At 40.4% G+C, this 20,055-nt stretch overlaps 1 long non-coding RNA gene across 2 annotated transcripts in view; it reads right to left on the minus strand.

Annotated features, from left to right (window-relative positions):
* LOC141183947 (uncharacterized) overlaps positions 1–20,055 on the minus strand; it is a 145,787-nt gene that overhangs the window by 34,981 nt on the left and 90,751 nt on the right. The window contains exon 5 of one of the 2 annotated variants that reach the window (XR_012258852.1): positions 11,501–11,691. The exons of the other annotated variant lie outside the window; for it this stretch is intronic. This is a non-coding gene — a long non-coding RNA (uncharacterized lncRNA). The remainder of the gene's footprint in view (positions 1–11,500; positions 11,692–20,055) is intronic. 2 annotated transcript variants of the gene reach the window in all.

Here is a 20,055-nt window from a genome sequence, read left to right on the forward strand (position 1 = left end):
TGGGGGGCAATGGGGAAAATCATACTATGTGTGGGGGCCTTCAAACTGTGTGTGCGGGACCATGAAGGCCATCATACTGTATTGGGGGCTGTGCGAGCTATCATACTGTGTGTAGGCCATAATTCTGTGTAGGGGCACTGTGGAGGCCATTATACTGTGTGGGGGGCTTTAAAGCCATCACATTGCGTGGAGGACTGGAGAGCCATCATACAGTGTGGGGGTGAGGGGAACTGTGAGAGCCATCATACTGTGTGGGGGGGTTTGGGAGCCATCATAATATGTGCATGTGTGGGGTTAACGGCCCATCATACTGTGTGTTTGGTGCCTGTGGGATAATCATAATATGTGGGAGGCTGTGGGTCTATCAAACTGTGTGTGGGGGTCATCATACTATGTGGGGGGCTGTGGTGCCATACAGTGTTGAGGGGTTTCGGGAAGGCATTATACTGTGTTGGGGGACACTGTGGGGGCATCATATTGTGTTTGGGGTTGTGGGTGCATCATACTTTGGGAGGGGGGTGTGAAGAAAAGGCAGTGATGAGCTGATCTTAAGACCCCAGCAGAAAAACACACTTACACACACTATTATCTCGATCCCACACTGCTTGCCACCAATGTGATGAAACGACAACAGGGAGACTCTGCAGAATCTTGCTGTTGCCACCACTTGTGATGGATCCACACCCCGCCTCCCGCCTGACGTCACAGTTACGTCAGACGGAGCACATGGTATGGACCTGCCCTCTGCATCTACGTGATGTTCCGCACCCCCTCAAGGACGCGTAAGGTCAGATTGGTACAGTTCTGCACAGACACCCCCTGTCCACACGGGTACAGGAAGGCACTAGGGAGTGGGAAGAGGCGGCCCACTCAGTCACTGACCTGGCACCACACTCGCCCACAACCCTGACAGGCTGAGAGGCTCCTTTCACTAGCTCCAGTGAAGCAGAGCCTGGTCGGCGTGGGAGAGCTGCCACCAGTTTCTATTTGATATAGCGGACTTATATTGGGCTAAAAACCAGCCCGGTAGCGTGTTCGTTGGACCAAACAATGGATGTAAGAGTTCGTGAATCGAGATAAAAGAACAGCCAAAGGTTAAATTATATATTTAAGCGCCTTAAGGGCGCACTAGACATTACACTATACAGTAGTGGCCAAAAGTATTGGCACCCCTGCAATTCTGTCAGATAATACTCAGTTTCTTCCTGAAAATGATTGCAATCACAAATTCTTTGGTCTTATTATCTTCATTTTATTTGCTTGCAAGGAAAAAACACAAAAGAGAATGAAGCAAAAATCAAATCATTGATCATTTCACACAAAACTCCAAAAATGGGCCAGACAAAAATATTGGCACCCTCAGCCTAATACTTGGTTGCACAACCTTTAGCCAAAATAACTGCGAACAACCGCTTCCAGTAACCATCAATGAGTTTCTTACAATGCTCTGCTGGAATTGTAGACCATTCTTCTTTGGCAAACTGCTCCAGGTCCCTGATATTTGAAGGGTGCCTTCTTCAAACTGCCATTTTGAGATCTCTCCACAGGTGTTCTATGGGATTCAGGTCTGGACTCATTGCTGGCCACCTTAGAAGTCTCCAGTGCTTTCTCTCAAACCATTTTATAGTGCTTTTGGAAGTGTGTTTTGGGTCATTGTCCTGCTGGAAGATCCATGACCTCTGAGGGAGACCCAGCTTTCTCACACTGGGCCCTTCATTATGATGCAAAATTTGTTGGTAGTCTTCAGACTTCATAATGCCATGCACACGGTCAAGCAGTCCAGTGCAAGAGGCAGCAAAGCAACCCCAAAACATCAGGGAACCTCCGCCATGTTTGACTGTAGGGACCATGTTCTTTTCTTTGAATGCCTCTTTTTTTTTCCTGTACACTCCATGTTGATGCTTTTTCCCAAAAAGCTCTACTTTTGTCTCATCTGACCAGAGAACATTCTTCCAAAACGTTTTAGGCTTTCTCAGGTAAGTTTTGGCAAACTCCAGCCTGGCTTTTTTATGTCTCGGGGTAAGAAGTGGGGTCTTCCTGGGTATCCTAACATACAGTCCCTTTTCATTCAGACGCCGACGGATAGTACCGGTTGACACTGTTGTACCCTCGGACTGCAGGGCAGCTTGAACTTGTTTGGATGTTAGTCGAGGTTCTATATCCACCATCCGCACAATCGTGCGTTGAAATCTCTCATCAATTTTTCTTTTCCGTCCACATCTAGGGAGGTTAGCCACAGTGCCATGGGCTTTAAACTTCTTGATGACACTGTGCACGGAAGACACAGGAACATTCAAGTCTTTGGAGATGGACTTGTAGCCTTGAGATTGACCATGCTTCCTCACAATTTGGTTTCTCAAGTCCTCAGACAGTTCTTTGGTCTTCTTTCTTTTCTCCATGCTCAATGTGGTACACACAAGGACACAGGACAGAGGTTGAGTCAAATTTAATCCATGTTAACTGGCTGCATGTGTGATTTAGTTATTGCCAACACCTGTTAGGTGCCACAGGTAAGTTACAGGTGCTGTTAATTACACGAATTAGAGAAGCATCACATGATTTTTCAAACAGTGCCAATACTTTTGTCCATCCCTTTTTTAGGTTTGGTGTGGAATTATATCCAATTTGGCTTTAGAACAATTCTTTTTGTATTTTTTCATTGAAGATAAATTAAATGAAGATAATAATACCAAAGAATTTGTGATTGCAATCATTTTCAGGAAGAAACTGAGTATTATCTGACAGAATTGCAGGGGTGCCAATACTTTTGGCCACCACTGTATACATAAGGGTTATACATACACAATGGTCAGAGTTGCAAGCACAATAGCATGGGTACAAAAGATATTAAGCAGTTATTACAAGTCAGTTACCGGTTAGATGGATGATCTGGCTTTCGGGGGAAGGGCTGTCACATGGGAAGTTTGTGGGCCTTCTTGGTTGTTGCACGATTTTCCCCACACGACCCCCAGGAAAAAGACAATAGAGCCAGGTCTGCTGGAGTTCTTAATCCCTCAGGATCCCTCCCACTCCTGCCCCCTGGTCGAGCCCAAGTCGAGCCCAAGTCTCCACCCCTGTTCTTTCCCAGCTAAAAACTCTAAAAACTAAAACGGGCTATACTTTCTTACTGGACTGTCCTATGTCGGTTCTGGTGTCATCGGATCCAGCCGGGACCCTGCTATGCGTGAGACCAAACACAGTGGCCGTAGGGGCTTCTGAAAGGCTGTGCTGCATATCTCCCTATCCTTGCTTGCTGGGCGGTGAAGAGAGGAATGGTGAGATTCTCCATTCTCTTAGATTTCCAACAATCTATTTTGTGTATCACTCGGATATGTCGTATTCTCATAGCTCGACGTTAAATTATAGGTTTCTCACACAAAGGACCGCATGGCCGGGCTGTAGCAGCTTCACAGTTGCTGGTGGTTTTTTTTTCACTCATGGCCTGTTGGCCCCCCTCCTTTGGAAGCTGCAGTGTCGAATTACGCTGTACATGGAGATCTCTCTAAAACCTGCCAAACAGGGCACAGTGATTGACATGCGATTGTCTTGAATATCTTCACAGGGGGCTTTAAAAACATAATGTTGTTGTAGGTATTATACTGTGTTGATGTCACTGTGGAGACATTATACTGTGTGTGGGGCTGTGGGGCCATCATACTGTGTGAGGCTGTGGGTGCATCATACTTTGTATCATACGATGTATGATGGCCATCATACTATGTGTGTGGGGGGGTATGAGTGCCATGATATTGTGTTGGGGGCTGTTGAAGCCATCATACTGTGTGCAAGTGTGGTGGGAGCCATCATACTATGTGGAGTTTGCTGTGTGGACCATTATTCTGTGTGGAAGGGCTGTGAGGGGCATCACACTGTGTGGGGGGCTTTGGGACATCACACTGCGTGAGAGACTATGAGGGCCATCATATTGTGTGTGTAACTGTGGGGGCCATCATACTGTTGTCTGTGGGAGCTATGGGGATCATCATACTGTGTGTGGGGGATGCATTATACTGTGTTAAGGTCACTGTAAGGTTATTATACTTTGTGGGCGGCTGTGGTGGCCATGATACTGAGTGGGGAAACTATGGGAACATACTTGTGTTTTTTAAACCTTGTTTTTATTGACTAGAAAAATTTACATACATCAATGCAAATATTACCTGAAGCATATATGCTAATGATAAGATTTAACCAAAGCCTACTATCACATGTATGCTATGCTGTTATGAGATGGTGGGTACCAAAGTACTTATTCCAGGCATAATTACATTGATTTAAAAAGAAAATAAATAAACCAAAAACTGGGAGGGGAGAAGAGAATATGTCTGAAACAGGTACATCTCTTATATATTGATCACCCAACATGGGTGCGTAACCTTAAGCTCTCTTAGAGAGAGAGTTGGTCAGGACACCAGAGTAGACCCCCAACACCCAGAAGCGTCTCTATGCAGCAGTTCTCCTAAAAATATTTCTATATAGGCACTTCTTCTAATAGTGGTTGCTCTTTATACCACACTGTTGGTTGGAAACAAGTTTTAATGTCATCCTGAATTCGTTGTGGAAGCAGGGAGATGAAACTTTCCCAAGTTTCAGAAAAAGGACTGCACCCTTCCCTCTTTATGGGAAGGCCCAATCCAACTGAAGCAGAAACGACAGTTTGTCTAGAAAGTTCTTGAAGGGAGGAGATTGGTCGTGGATCCATACCTGCAGAATGGCATTAATACCAGTGGTTTACGGGCCCCTGGAGAGCATGTATATTTATTTGGCTTTAAATATCCAAAAATGGCTCATAGAGGCTCATCAGGAGCAAAGTTTCCAGATGCGTGGTGGTGAACTGTAGCATTCTGACCCAAAAGGGTCGAATGACTAGGTATGTCCACAGGCAATGAAACAAATTGGCTTTGGGGGAGTGGCACTTAAAGCACATGGAGATTGAGTACAGCCACATTCTATGACCTTATTATGGAATTAGGATCTATGACAGATTTTCAGTCTCATTTCTAGAAAACGAGCTGAAGGGAGTAATTTGTGAGCTTGATCTAGAGCTTGATGAATGGTGCTGCAGGACAAGGTGGGGTCCTTGATCTGCCATTTTGTTAGCGGAAATTGGGATTGCTCATACTCCAGGGCAACATGGATGAATTTGTAGTTGGTGGCTATTATTGGCCAGACAAGGAATTAGATTTAGTGAACCATCTAAGCAGGCATGGTCTCCACTCCTGGTCAGGAAGATGTGCTAATAACTTTGTTACGTAACTCTTACCTTGTAGATATTGGAAGGAAGGGAATATGACGGTAGGGTATTTAGACTGCATCTCCTCTATTGAGTACATACGGCGTTCCTCTAAGTGGACCAAGTGTTTAATAGATGTTATACCTTGAGAGTGCCACTGATAAAAGACAGAGTGAGAATGTCCATGTTGAAAATGAGGGTTACCAATGAGTGGGAGAAGGAGAGATGCCCGCGGAGAGCCGAAACGGTCGGTGTATTTTCTGCCATGCCTTCCATGTAGACACCAGGAGTGGGTTTGCTCTTACCTCAGCCGGCAATTCAGTATAAGGGAGGTGTAAGAGGGCAGGAAGAGCTAGCCCCGGTGTGAGACAGCACTACAGGTCGTATTGGGCCTAGAAGGACGTCCCACCCAGCCAGTCCATCACCACCCGAAATAGTGATGCTAGGTGATAGTGTCTAATATCAGGGAAGTTTATTCCTCCATTTCCCTCCAGCTGTTGGAGTAATTTAAAGGCTATACTTGGCTTTTTTCCCTCCTAGATAAATGAGCAGTATGAATAGTTGATACGTTTCTCCTCTTTGGGAGCTAAATAAATTGGAAGAGTATGAAAAAGATCATAGAATCATAGAATCATAGAATGGTAGAGATGGAGGGGACCTCCTGGGTCATCTGGTCCAACCCCCTGCTCAAAGCAGGATTCACTAAATCATCTCAGACAGATTTCTGTCCAGCCTCTGTTTGAAGACGTCCATTGAAGGGGAGCTCACCACCTCTCGTGGCAGCCTGTTCCACTCATTAATCACCCTAACTGTCAAAAAGTTTTTTCTAATATCTAATCTGTGTCTCCTCCCATTTAGTTTCATCCCATTGCTTCTAGTCTTTCCTTGTGCAAATGAGAATAAAGATGATCCTTCTACAATGTGACAGCCCTTGACATATTTGTAGACAGCTATTAAGTCTCCTCTCAGTCTTCTTTTTTGCAAGCTAAACATTCCCAAATCCTGCAACCGTTCCTCATAGGACATGGTTTGCAGACCAGTCACCATTCTGGTCGCTCTTCTCTGAACTTTCTCCAGTTTGTCTATGTCTTTTTTAAAATGTGGTGCCCAAAACTGTACACAGTATTCCAGATGAGGTCTGACCAAAGAGGAGTAAAGACCGATAATGACTTCACGTGATCTAGACTGTATGCTTCTGTTAATACATCCCAGAATTGTATTGCCTTTTTTGCTGCTGCATCACACTGTTGACTCATGTTCAGTCTATGATCTATTAGTATACCTAAGTCTTTTTCACATGTACTGTTGCTTAGCTCTATTCCTCCCATTCTGTATATGCTTTTTTCATTTTTATTGCCCAGATGTAGTACTTTGCATTTTTCCCTGTTAAAAACCATTCTGTTGGTTGCTGCCCACTGCTCCAGTTTATTTAGGTCTTTTTGAATCTTCCCTCTCTCTTCTCTAGTATTAGCTATCCCTCCTAGCTTTGTGTCATCAGCAAATTTAATCAGTTTACCCTCAATTCCTTCATCTAAATCATTGATAAAGATGTTGAACAATACAGGTCCCAGGACGGAGCCCTGTGGTACCCCACTTGAGACATTCATCCAGCTGGATGTGAAGCCATTTACAATCACCCTTTGAGTCCGATCACTAAGCCAGTTATGAATCCACCTAACAGTTGCCTGGTCCATTGCATACTTGGTCATTTTTTCAATAAGGATGGTGTGAGATACTTTGTCAAATGCTTTGCTGAAGTCAAGATATACTATATCTACAGCATTTCCCTGATCCACCCAGTCAGTGATTCTGTCATAGAAGGAAATTAAGTTAGTCTGACATGACTTGTTTGTTACAAACCCATGCTGACTCTGGTTAATCACTTCATTCTTATCCAGGTACTTACATACATGTTGTTTAATAATTTGTTCAAAGATCTTTCCTGGTATAGAAGTCAGACTCACCGGCCTATAGTTCCCTGGGTCCACCTTCTTCCCCTTTTTGAAGATAGGAACAACATTTGCTCTTCTCCAGTCTTCTGGGACTTCTCCTGTTCTCCAAGAATTTTCAAAGATTATGGAGAGTGGTTCTAAAATTTCTTCTACGATCTCCTTCAGTACTCTGGGGTGTAATTCATCTGGACCTGGAGACTTGAACTCATTTATGTTAGCTAAATATTCCCTCACAATCTTTCTGTTTACAGATAACTTGGATTCCTCTATTCCTTTAAAAGGACAGTGAAGATTAGTTGATGTTACATTTTCTTTCTGAGAGAAAACAGATGCAAAATAGGAGTTAAAAAGTTCGGCCTTCTCAACATCCTCTCTTACCATTTCTCCATTTTCATCCTGTAAAAATCCTATAGCATCTTTGACTTTTCTTTTACTTTTGACATACCCCCAAAATCCTTTTTTATTGCTTTTGACATCTCTTGCAAGCCTTAATTCATTGTCAGCTTTAGCTAACCTGATACGTGCCCTGCAGGATCTGCAGACTGCATTATAATCTTCTTTAGATATGCCTCCCTCTTTCCATTTAATAAACATTTCTTTCTTTCTTTTTAGCATGTGTTTAAGTTCTGTGTTCATCCATCCTGGTTTCCTTAAATGCTTCCCATTCTTCCTACTTTTCGGGATTGTTAACGATTGTGCTTTGAGAATCTCATTTTTAAAAATTTCCCATCCTTCCTGGACATTTTTGTCCTTAAGGACATCCAGCCATTGGATCCCTCCTATTCTCTTTCTGAGTCTCTTAAAATCTGCCTTTCTAAAATCTAACCTTGAAGTTTGAGTCTTCACATGTCTTCCTCCTCTAGTTATCCAAAATTCTATAATAGCATGATCGCTGCCTCCTAGGGTCCCAGCCACCTTTACCTCCTCAACCATTTCCTCCCTGTTTATAAGGATTAGATCCAAAGTAGCAGATCCCCTTGTTTTCTCCCCTACCTTTTGGAAGATAAAGTTGTCAGCAAGAGAGGATAAGAATTTGCTTGACCTGTTAGTTTTACTTGAGAGAGATTCCCAACAAATGTCTGGATAGTTGAAATCTCCCATGACCACTACGTCATATTTTTTGGAGAACTTGGTCATTTGATACATAAAGAGTTCATCCATATCTTCAGCTTGCCTAGGTGGCCTGTAGTAAATGCCTACAATGGTGTCCTTTCCGTTGTTCTCTCCTTGTATTCTTACCCAAACAGTTTCCACAGAACTCCCAGTCTCTGAAGCTTCAATCTCTGTGCAGATATATGCTTTTCTAACATACAATGCGACACCTCCTCCTCGTTTATCAAGTCTGTTTCTTGCAAATAAGTTGTATCCTTTTAGCCTTGTATTCCAATCATGTGTATCGTCCCACCAAGTTTCAGTGATTCCAATGACATCATATTCCTTTTCCTGCATTAGTAGTTCTAATTCTCCTTGTTTGTTGCCCATGCTTTGTGCATTTGTATAAAAACATTTTAGTTTGTGATTGGTTTCTCTTCCTCCCATATTTTTATTATTTAAATTGTTTTGTCTTTGTTCTTCCTTTCCACTTCCAGTAGCAGAGATCTCAATAGTATTTGTCAGCTGTATGGCTTTTTCTGGCCTTTTGCTTCCCTTCCCACATTGTTCTAGTTTAAAGCTCTCCTGATGAGTGTAGCAAGGCGACTTCCAAATACACGTTTTCCAGTCTTCGTAAGGTGCACCCCATCTCTAGCAAGTAGTCCATCGTATAGGTAATTCATTCCGTGATCCAGAAATCCAAATCCTTGTTGACGGCACCATCGACGTAGCCAGTTGTTCACCTGTAGAATCTTATTCCACCTCATTGTTCCATGGCCATCCACTGGGAGGATGGATGAGAAGACCACCTGCGCTCCCAATTCTTTCACTTTCTTGCCTAAGTCTTCAAAGTCACTGCAGATGGTTTCCAGGTCCTTTCTTGCGGTGTCATTTGTCCCCACATGTATTAGCAGGAATGGGTAGTGATCTGTAGGTCTGAAGAGTCTTGATATCCTGTCAGACACATCTTTAATTTTTGCTCCTGGAAGACAGCACATTTCTCTTGAGGTTATGTCTGGTCTGCAGATAGCGGCCTCTGTTCCTCTTAGCAGGGAATCCCCCATGACCACCACTCTCCGTTTTTTCTTCACAACATTCTTCTTTCTCCATCCAGGAGGATTCTGAGGGCTTACAAGGTTATTCATTGCTGGCAAAGTCTTATTTTGCGGTATTTCTTCATGGTTCTCCTGCGTGAGAGCCTGGTACTGGTTCCTGAGCAGTATGGGTGCTGACTGCCTCTCGATCCTCCTGCTTCTGTGGGTCACATGCTTCCATTCCTCTGTTTCATCAGGTGCAGTTCGAATTTCTTCTCTTTCTGAATCATGAAGAGATAATTCTGCTCTGTCTAAGAACTCTTCACCTTCCTTAATGATTTTCAAGGTAGTTAACCTCTCTTCTAGATTTCGCAACTTTTCCTCCAACAGGGACACAAGCTTGCATTTCTGGCATGTGAAGTTTGGCTTTTCCACTGGCAAGTCTGTGAACATGTAGCAGGATATGCAGCTCACCAAATGGCTCCTGGACTCTTCCATGTTCTTACTGTTAATGTTCTGAAAACAGTGAAAAAAGCTTCAAAATGCGCGCGCCGGGAGGTTCGATAGATAGAGAATACATGGAAATTCTGTCATTTCAATTAAATTGGCTCTACCTAGGTATGACAGACTAAAATCCTTCCATTTTGCCAAGGTGGATTCTAAGTTATTGAGATATAAATTGATATTGATTTTGTACAATTTAGCCGGATGTCCGGTCACCTGTACTCCCAAGTATTGAGCAAGTAGTCCACTGACAGGGGAATCCTAATGTCCATAATGGTCTGGAGAGGCTACGTAGCATCATCACCTCTGTTTTATCCCAATTGATATTATAGCCCAATAAGCCTCCCACGTCTTCTAATTCTCATATAAGGGAATAAGGAGCTGTTTGGGGTTAGTTACTACCAGCAGAATATAATCCGCAAATGGCGCAACGCTTAACTCTCTAGAGCCCACCATAAGTCCCCTAAAAGTAGGGGTCTGCAATAGGTGGCATAGTAAGGGGTCTACAGAGAGGTTAATTAGAAGGGGTGACAGAGGGCATCCCTGTTTGACTCCCGAAAGAGATCTATTGCTGGTGCACTACATCCATTAACCGTCATACAAGTATTTGCATTTATATTAAGGTACTGAATATATTGCAAGAATCTTGGCCAAAATTTCCCCTGCCCAGAATTTCATACAAAAAAGGCCTTGCCACCTTGTCAAAGGCCTTTTCGGCATCTAGACTCATCAGCATTGCGGATGGTCGTGATGCATCGGGAACATACTTTATGGGGGACAATTTGGCAGCATCATAGGCATGTAGGAGGCATTATACTGTGTTGGGGGTTGCAAGAGATATTATATGGCTTTGGGGGTCACTATGGGGGTCTCGGTTCCATCCTAATGAACAATATTATTGTTAATGTGATCCTTCTGGTACCCCTCCTCCAAATCTACCAAAGCATGGGTCATTCATATTAAGACAATTCTGTGCCTTAGTCAAAGTGTTCAAGGTAATTCTGACTCATAGTATACTGACAAACAGTGCCACACTGTTTCTATAGTGATGTCATGCAGTTGTATAGGTCAGATAGTGGTGTTAGGCTAGTTTAAATAAATGCATTGTGCTGCAGTATTCAAACCCATGCAGTAGTGCCAAATTTTTCTATTTATCAGTTCTGAGAATAATATCAGCCATAACAGAACCTACAAATTAACATTGACCCACATAAGTGATTATATAGTTCTACTTTTAGTTCACATCTAGTGTTCACACCGTGCAGTAACTGAGGCAGTGACCCAAGCAAGTCCAAAATAAGAAGCTTTTATTCAGCACGGGTAAAACAGAAAGTCCTCCGGTTCACAGCCGGGTTAACATCAGTCCATAACAACGGCTGCCGTGGGCAACGGCAGCGCCGGGCCGCTCTGAGCCTGACAGGTGCAGGGTCTTCCCAGGCGTGGGTTCAGCTTTACACAGGTCTGCCAAGCTTTCCTGCTATCCTCCTAGCAGGTTGCAACACTGAACAACACTAATCCTTAGTGCAGGGGTTTTAATGGACTTGTGGCAAGAGCCACTGGAAAACCCGGGTTGGAGGGAGGAGGCCGCCCCACTGCCTTCCTGTAGCCTCCTCCAAGAAATTAAGGCCCTGCCGGGTTTTACTTAATCTGCCTTAGCCAGATAGACTGACCAGGTCAATGCTCACCTTCATTCCTGCATTGCAGCCGCAGCTGTGTCTGTGACTGCAATGCACTCCAATGGATTTAATAGGTCTCTGTACACATTCTGGGGGATATATAGCGTCCCTCGTATACGATCCCGGTCACTGCCTCACACTAGCCAGACTTTTCCAAACACTAGATGGATGTAGCTGGATCTCCATGATTGCTGCCAGTTCTGAGTTGATGGCACATGTAATATACAAAAACATAATTTAAACAATAGATTATTTTCTGATGGCACATTCAGTTTAATATATATATAAAATACTATTAGTCTTTCGCGTTATCTAGTCCAACTATGTGTGGTGGAGATCTTGATGTCATTTCACAACACATGGATCAAATAAATTGCAATAAATCTACATACACAACATCTGCATAACACAAAAGGAAAAAAAACCTCAATACTATGAACACTGAGGTTTTCAGTGAGCTCTGGCTTTATTTCACGCTGTTTGTCCTTATAAATGAGCATGCTTGAGCCGTTGCGGACTTTAGTTCTTGCTTCATAGTAGCTACAGGGTATCCTAATCATGAAGGATTTGTTAAATAAAGCTCTACTTGTTCTGCTCTGTAAACAAGTATCTCCTAATCCTTCCTGCTCTGCTTAAAGGGTCATTCAGGGATTCTTTCTGTTACATATTTATTTCATATTAGAGAGGGCACACGATGGTAGCTCTTAATCCACACATTTGATCAATGTTACAGCAAACTGCAGAAAAATTTCCCGTAGAAAGAAGATCTATAATGGTATCAAGTAGGGCATCTATCTATCTATCTATCCATCCATCTATCCATCTAACCATCTATGTACATGTATCATTATATGCTAGGAATGTATTTATTTCTGTTGATTTAGAGGTGACATATCGAGCAATAACTTTATAAAAATTGATACTATTAACATAGCATTTAAAAAAGCCATTGCTGCATAACAACCCCTTCTCGTCCACGTGATACATATTCTTGTGCTGATGGCATGGTGCATGTGCCAGAAACCCTTTAATTTGCATGTCATTTTTAATAGCACTTCAAGCAGTGCGCTCTGCAGTGGAAGAGCTGATCTTACACGGTTGCATTGGTTGCTAGAGTACATGGGCCATTGGTAAGAAATCCTAAAACATTAATAATTGCATCAGAGATTACCTGTGCAGAAGGAACTTAAAGGTATGCAGGGAAGCGCAATCTGTCTTCATTGTTACCAGTGATGTACATATGTTACCTGTTAACCTCTCACAGTACAAAAAAATGTATTCAAGAAATAAATATAGTAAAATGTAAAAGAATGAACATTTTTAGATAAAAAATAAATCAAATTGGAAAAGAAATGTAAAGAAAAAATCCTCACATGCACCAATTCTAGACATTCTGTATCTCAAAAATATATGTATGGTGCTCAGGCACTGAAATATTCCTGCCACACAAAATGTGCATTACCTGAACCATAAAATACAAGCCCTGGTCTCCAGCTTTTTAGACTCTTCTACTTTTGCGCCATTTCCAAAATAAAAAACCTGTACCTGGATAATTCTAATCGATGTAATGTGCAACACTTACAACTAAGGGAGGAATATGCATTTGTAACTACAGTAGGGCTTTTGTTCTGGCCACTATAGAGATGTAACATACAGTATTAACCAATCTACACATACTTGACCTCTCCATACATAGAAAACATAGTGGATTAGGTAAATACTCGTATTTATTAAAGCATCTTAAAACAATAAAAAAAAATATTAGGAAACTTGTTTTTCCTGTTATTTACCATTGTCCTACAATCTGTAACAATAGGAAATCTTAACAATAAGAAAGGAGTATTTGTTCTGCAATAAAGGAGAAACAAACAATGTTGGGGTAGACTAGGGAATAAAAAATCTTTAGAGTATTTTCACAAAGGCACATACACTGTGGATTTTCCAAGCAGATTGAATATTATACAAGCAGCAAAGTGAATGAGATTCTAATAAATCTCACCCACACTGAGAAAATATCTGCAGGGAAATCGACATGCGGTGAGGATTTTAAGTCTGCAGCATGTACATTTCCAATTTAGCTTTCACCCCTTGCAATGCACAGGGTGTAATACGCAGCAAATTTGCTCCAAAATCTGCATGCAAAAAGTGCAGATTTTGCAGTGGATTGATGATGTAAACCTTACCTTGGAATGCAGCATTCTAAAAGGTAAAATTTTGCTTTGGGCATGAAGGCCAAAAACACCCCCATGAAAGGGTTAATATTTTTCATTTATTTTACAAAATATTTTTCTTATAACTGCTTAAAATGATGAAATAATATTACATAATAAAAAAAAAACGAAAAAAATAATCATTGACTACTTCAAATTGTGCTGCATATTCTCCTAGCAGTTTTGTTGTGTTTTTTTTCATTCATTTTTTATGCGTCAAAAATACATTTTACAATAGTTTGAAAATCTAGGAGATTTCTAAAATCTCATTCACACGGTGTTTTTTTTTCTTGCATTTTTTGAGCTACATTCTATTTTTTTTTTTAAATCACAGTATGTCAATTCTTTCAGCGTCTTTGATGGAATTTTTGATATATATAATTAAGCACCTAAAAATCGCACATGATGTATGCAGCAATTTTCCTGAAAACACTCTTTTTGTGTTTTTCATGTGAAAAAAAAGCGGCACAAAAGCACTTCGTGACCAAACCCTAACTCCATATTCCTATTATTCTTCCTACTGTATCATTCATGTGCATTGCTGTACAATGTATTTTTATTCCCAGTAGATGTTTAACCAGTTCATGACCAGATCACTTATCCCCCTTCCTGACCAGAGATATTTTAAATTTTCAGGTTTTATTGTTCATGTGCTTTTAACGGCTCTATAATTTAACCTCGTTCGGATATTTACATACATTTTGCCTCTTTTTTTTTCACGACACATAGAGCTTAATTTTATGCTATTTTTATATTCCATATTCTTGCTGATATTAAGGGAAAATGTAAAGAAAAATTGAAAATATGTATCTATTTTTCACTCTGTTTTTATTTATGACCACAAAAGGACCGCTAAAACATTCTAAATTGCGTTCTCCTTTCCATAGAAATTATTTTTGTTTATTGGATATATTTTTATAAACAGGGGCAGGGCTACAAACTGAAATTTTGACTGGCAGGGTTATTTTTAATTTAGTTTAATTTTTTTTTCTATTTTATTACTTCTATTTTTTTTTTCACATTTATTTTATACACTGTGCCCCCATAAGAACTTAAACAACTTTTGGGAGGGGCATTTTTACACAGTATTTTTTTTGTGTGGATTTCTCTTGTAACTTGAGCTGGGTTTCCTAAGACCCAGCAGCTCCTGCTCTGTTCCTACAGTCATCACTGGGTTCGGAGATGGAAGCACAGTAAGTATGTGATTTTTATACACAGAGCTGTTTCAGAGCTGCGTGTACAGAGATGGAGAAGGAATGAATGGTAATAATCCACACTTACCTTTTCTCTGGGATGTCTGGCTGAGTGTGACAGCCTGCTCCCCTCCCCCATAGTTTCACGATCTTGTGAAAGCTGAATAGACTGCATTGACATTTTAGAACATCAGTGCAGGAATAAGAGTGGACTGCCAGACATTTAAAGTTTTATGGGCAGTCCAGAATATGGAACAACCAAGAACATGAACTTGTCATTTCCAGTCCATCCATTTACCACTTATTGAATCAGTATTATCATTAGTGACATACACATAGGGATATTTTATTAAGGTATGTGCACCAAAATAGTGGTTGAATCATAGTTGCAAATTGACAACTTTTTTTTTTTTTTTAAATTCCACCATTCTTGAAACATTTCTAAAACTGGATGGACCTTCGAGGGAAGGACACGCCTTGCACCAAGAAATGTATTATTTATACCAGATTAGACCAGATAAATTAGGTACATCTTACTCCAGCACACAAATAAAGTAAGACTAGCGTATAAAACACCAGTCTTTATAAATTCCACCCCAACAATATTTAATTGTTAGTCATCACATTTTGTTGTTATTTTTATTCTGGGTTTATGTTTTTGCATTTGGGCATAGGAGGAGTGTTTAGATATGTCTTATTAAAAGAATTTAACTAGAAGTAACTGGCCAGAAGTTGGTCTTCCAATCGCCAATGATTACTATTCCATTCCTATGAGAATCAACTGGAAGTGCATAGATAAATTTTATTTGTTCATGAAACCCTCCTAGATTCATGTGTCCCTATCACTTTTGGATACTAAACAAATAGCAGTAGCATACAAAAATTCTCCAAATGAATCAACAAATCGGCACAGTCTTACAGTGATTCAGATGTGCCGAGTGAATCGTCTCTTTATTCTGGTCTCTTGTGCTGCTCCTGAAAAAAACTTCTAATAAAAAGGGGTGTATTTGGTACACATTCTTACCCTTACTAATACCTAGTCCCAAATAGCCATTTCCACTCAGGATTCTGACTAACCAAAGGAAGAAAGGCATTGGGAGGATAAGAGCAGGTTTGGGGTACAATAGGGCAAGACACACATTTGATGATCTTTCAGTAGGATCAATCCTCCTAAGGAGTCTATATGGGCATGCAGGGCATAGAAAGTTGACTATTATGATAACTTAATATCTGTGATTTGGTGTCTTATTCCAGAGAAATCTACATTTTTCTTAGTATATAAATGAGCTGTTAAGATCTATGGGGTCAGACACAGATCTCTCTGCGAATCTGTCTCCAGAGCTTATTTTACATGAAAGGGGGAGATACCAGTGTGAGACATGTAATGATGGATAGCCTACTCTACTTATCCATATGTCTCACACTGTTAATGCCCCATTTCATTTAAAATAAGCTCTGGAGGCAGATTCTCATGCAGATCAGTGCCCGGCCCATAGATCTTAAAAGTTCATTTACATATATATAAAAAAAAGTGGATCACTCTGGAATAAAACATCAATTCGCATATTTCAAGGCATCATTTTATTCAGCTTTCTTTGCTCTACATGCCCATATAGGCAGCTTAGGAGGGTTAATCTTACTGCGAGATTAAATTTAAGGACTTCCATTATTAGGGCACTATTAAGGGCTTTATCAGGAGCCGCACAAGGGACAGAATTCACTGAGCACATCTGAATAATAGTCAGGCTAAGTTGCTATCATTACCATTTACACGCAGTGGATAGGATGTTGTCTGTCTTAAATAGGTCCCAGTTTGTTGTAGTATTCACTATGACTAATGGCATCTGCACGCCAAAAATGCGTCAGTTTTTGTATCATTGATACCTGTTTTTTAACTGAAATGGAATAAAGTATTGACATTTTTATATGCAAGGAATTGAGATGTGCGTTTTTCTTATCTTCTATACAATTATTCTGGTTGATGGCCTGCAACTTCATATGGCACGTCCTTATCCTCCTAATAGACCGGTTTCTACTAATGCCCGCTGGCAACAAGACTACAGATATCTAAGCATGGATTTTTTGGTATTGTATTTGCGCTTAAAAAAATGGACCGATTTGCATCCAGAAAAAAGTTACGATTCTTCATGCGCGTTTTCTTCTGTATTTCCTCTGTATAACATCCGTTTTTATACATCAGCAGTTAGAAAACTGCATTTGATCTTGTAAACTTTATTATGTTAATTGAAATGGATCTGTAAAACTCATATTTTATTCTGCTGATCTGTATGGGATCCAATTTTGTCCTTTTTTTGTTACTCATCTGAAAACTGAAAGACTAGTGTACGCTTCAATTTTTATTCGTGTGGACATTCGGCCTGTGTGAATAAAACGGTCATCTGAACAGCTTAATTGAATAACATTGGTCCGAATGCTGTCCATGTCAGGTCAGTTTTTTCACAACACTCGGACCGAAATTACAGTCGTGTGTGAATGTACTCTAAGACTGTGCAGATTTCATAATTCTTTGGGAGCTTTTTGAATATAGTATTAGCATTTCTCTGGGTGTCCAAAAGTGATTGGGACATAAGAATTTAGATGGTTTTTAATGAACAAATAAAAGTTCAATTTTATTATTTAAAAGGTAATTTTGTAATTTTGCTTGTTATAGGGGTCTTTTCCAAAGAGCATATTCTACAAGCTGTACCAGTACTCCAATGCTTCATGTTGAAAGTCCATAAGTCTATTGTCCTAGGAGTGATATGCAAGATATTTTGTTTCAGAAATATTTCCGATTGAAAATCCATTCCGTTCATGTGTATGCGGTTGTCACTGCAATGTGGATTTGTGCATGAAACGTGACAGAAAATTCTGCAACAAATCTGCCAAGTGTGAATATATCCCAAGAAAAAACATCCATGCTAGTGGTGAAAGCGCCTTTTATCAGTTGGTGGTGGATACCGTTGTATTTACCGATCTGTATATTTAGCAATTAAATAGAGATCTCGGTATTGAACACAGACGTACAATATGTGTGGACGTCCGTTCATGAGAGCATTCACATGAATGGATGTCCATGGGATAGTCAGGTGCCGGAACGGACGTTCCTTGTGGATGTGAGTAACTCCATGTAATAAGCATGTGCCTGTGTCATTAAGAACATGGCATGCTTGTTACTGAGTGACAGGGGGTCATCTATAAGCGCTCATTCACACATCAGTGATTTGTTTAGTATGCAAAAATCAGTGCAAGTTTTATCAAAGTTTTTTACCTGATTTTCATCAGACTGTTCATGTGAACAGTCCCATAGACTATAATAGGTACAAGTTCTATCCATGAAAAAAACACAGATACATACATGAAAAACGGACGTCTGAATGAGCCCTTAATGGGTGCATTAATGAGTGAGCACATGATTGCAGATGCCATCATGTTACCCTGGCTTTCGCAATGAGTATAAACCTGACTGGGTGAGCGAGTGCATTTTTGTTTGGACCTGCCATTGTGATGAGTGGGTGTACAACATGTGGCTGTGCCTGTCTTGATGAGTGAGCATGTGCCTGATGAAATCTGATGTATCTGAGGGCAGTGATGGCCATTCACCTTAGGCCAGCTCTGCTCACCAGTCCATCCTGCAGGTAGTGCAAAAAGGTCAGCGTGAAAAGACTCTTACAAGAAAATACATTGGGTAAATTAAAGGACTACATATCCTCAACTCTGTTAAAATGCAAAATGTGTTTAAGGAGAATAGTTTATTCATTTTTTTATCCACTATAAGAAAAAAAGTCATTCCACAGTATAGTTTACCCATATTTCTCCTTCCTAAATATTTGGTGATACAATGCATTAAATGTGACATATAAACACACAATGGCAGGGTATTCATGTTTTATGCAGCCTTTACTCTGTATTATTCAGGGTTGGATAGTTTCTAGGTCAGTCGGGGGCTGGGGGCATTGAAGGGTCTTTGGTTCTATAGAGTATAAATCTTTTGCTTCTACCCCAGGGGAGGAGGTGGGGGAGACGCCACTTTATATCATGCTAGAAATTTACTGGGTTATGTAGAAAGGACCAAAGATGTTCACCAGGATTTTGTTTTCCTTTATTAAGGAATGAGTTAAATTCTTCCTCCTAGCAGATTCTAGGGAGGGGTAAAATAATCTCTAGAATGAACAAAAGAAAAATCATACATAGTACCCAAACTTGCACATTGTAAAAACATAAATCTAAACTCTGTAGTAAATATGCAAAATGTGTTTTTTTCAATATTATAAATTGTAGAAATGGCCAGTCTATGGATAAAGAATGAGCTGTTTAAAAACACTGGCTATGGTCATCAAACATACTTAATTAGTAACAGCATTTCCTTCTCATGTCATTTCAATCATTTCAATTACTATTATTTATATTATTATGTCTAGATTTTTTTTTTTGTACAGAAGTTAAACCATGAAGACTACCATTTTCTAATAACATACAGAAATTTTATCATGAGGAGGAAGCTATATTTATATAAAGCCTTATTGCGCTATACACCCACAAACTCAAATGTTTTTATTAGGATTTTAAGTACCATACCAACAAAAAGTAGCAAGTATGTGTGAAGTGTAAAGGAAATGATACATGGTTTTCTAATTATTTTAAAAATATAAATCTGAAAATTGTGACGTGCATTTGTATTCAACCTACTGTAGTCTGATACCCCTAAATAAAATCCTTAGTTACCAATGCCTCCAAAAGTCACATAATTAGTTTGAGTCCACCTGTGTGTAATTTATTCTCAGAAGTCCAGTTTGCAGTTTGCAAAAAGCCATGTAGGGGACACAGATAGCATGTGGGAGAAGGCGCTCTGGTCAGATGAGACCAAAGTTGAACTAAATGCAAAACACTATGTCTGGTGAAAAACTAACACTGCACATCCCGCTGAAAACACCATTCCCACAGTCAAGCATGGTGGTGGCAGCATCATGCTGTGGAAATGCTTTTCTTCAGCATGGACAGGGAAGCTAGTCAGGGTTAATGGGAAGATAGATGTAGCAAAATATAGGACAATCCTGGAGGAAAACCTGTTGGAGGCTGCAAAAGACTTGATGCTGGAGCGTAGTTTCCCCAGCCAGCAGGACAGCGACCCTAAACATACTGCCAGAGCTACAATGGAATG

Source organism: Phyllobates terribilis, unplaced genomic scaffold (genome assembly GCF_046119375.1).
Source record: "Phyllobates terribilis strain yellow unplaced genomic scaffold, ASM4611937v1 Scaffold_1__5_contigs__length_1240528914, whole genome shotgun sequence".
Lineage (NCBI taxonomy): Eukaryota > Metazoa > Chordata > Amphibia > Anura > Dendrobatidae > Phyllobates > Phyllobates terribilis.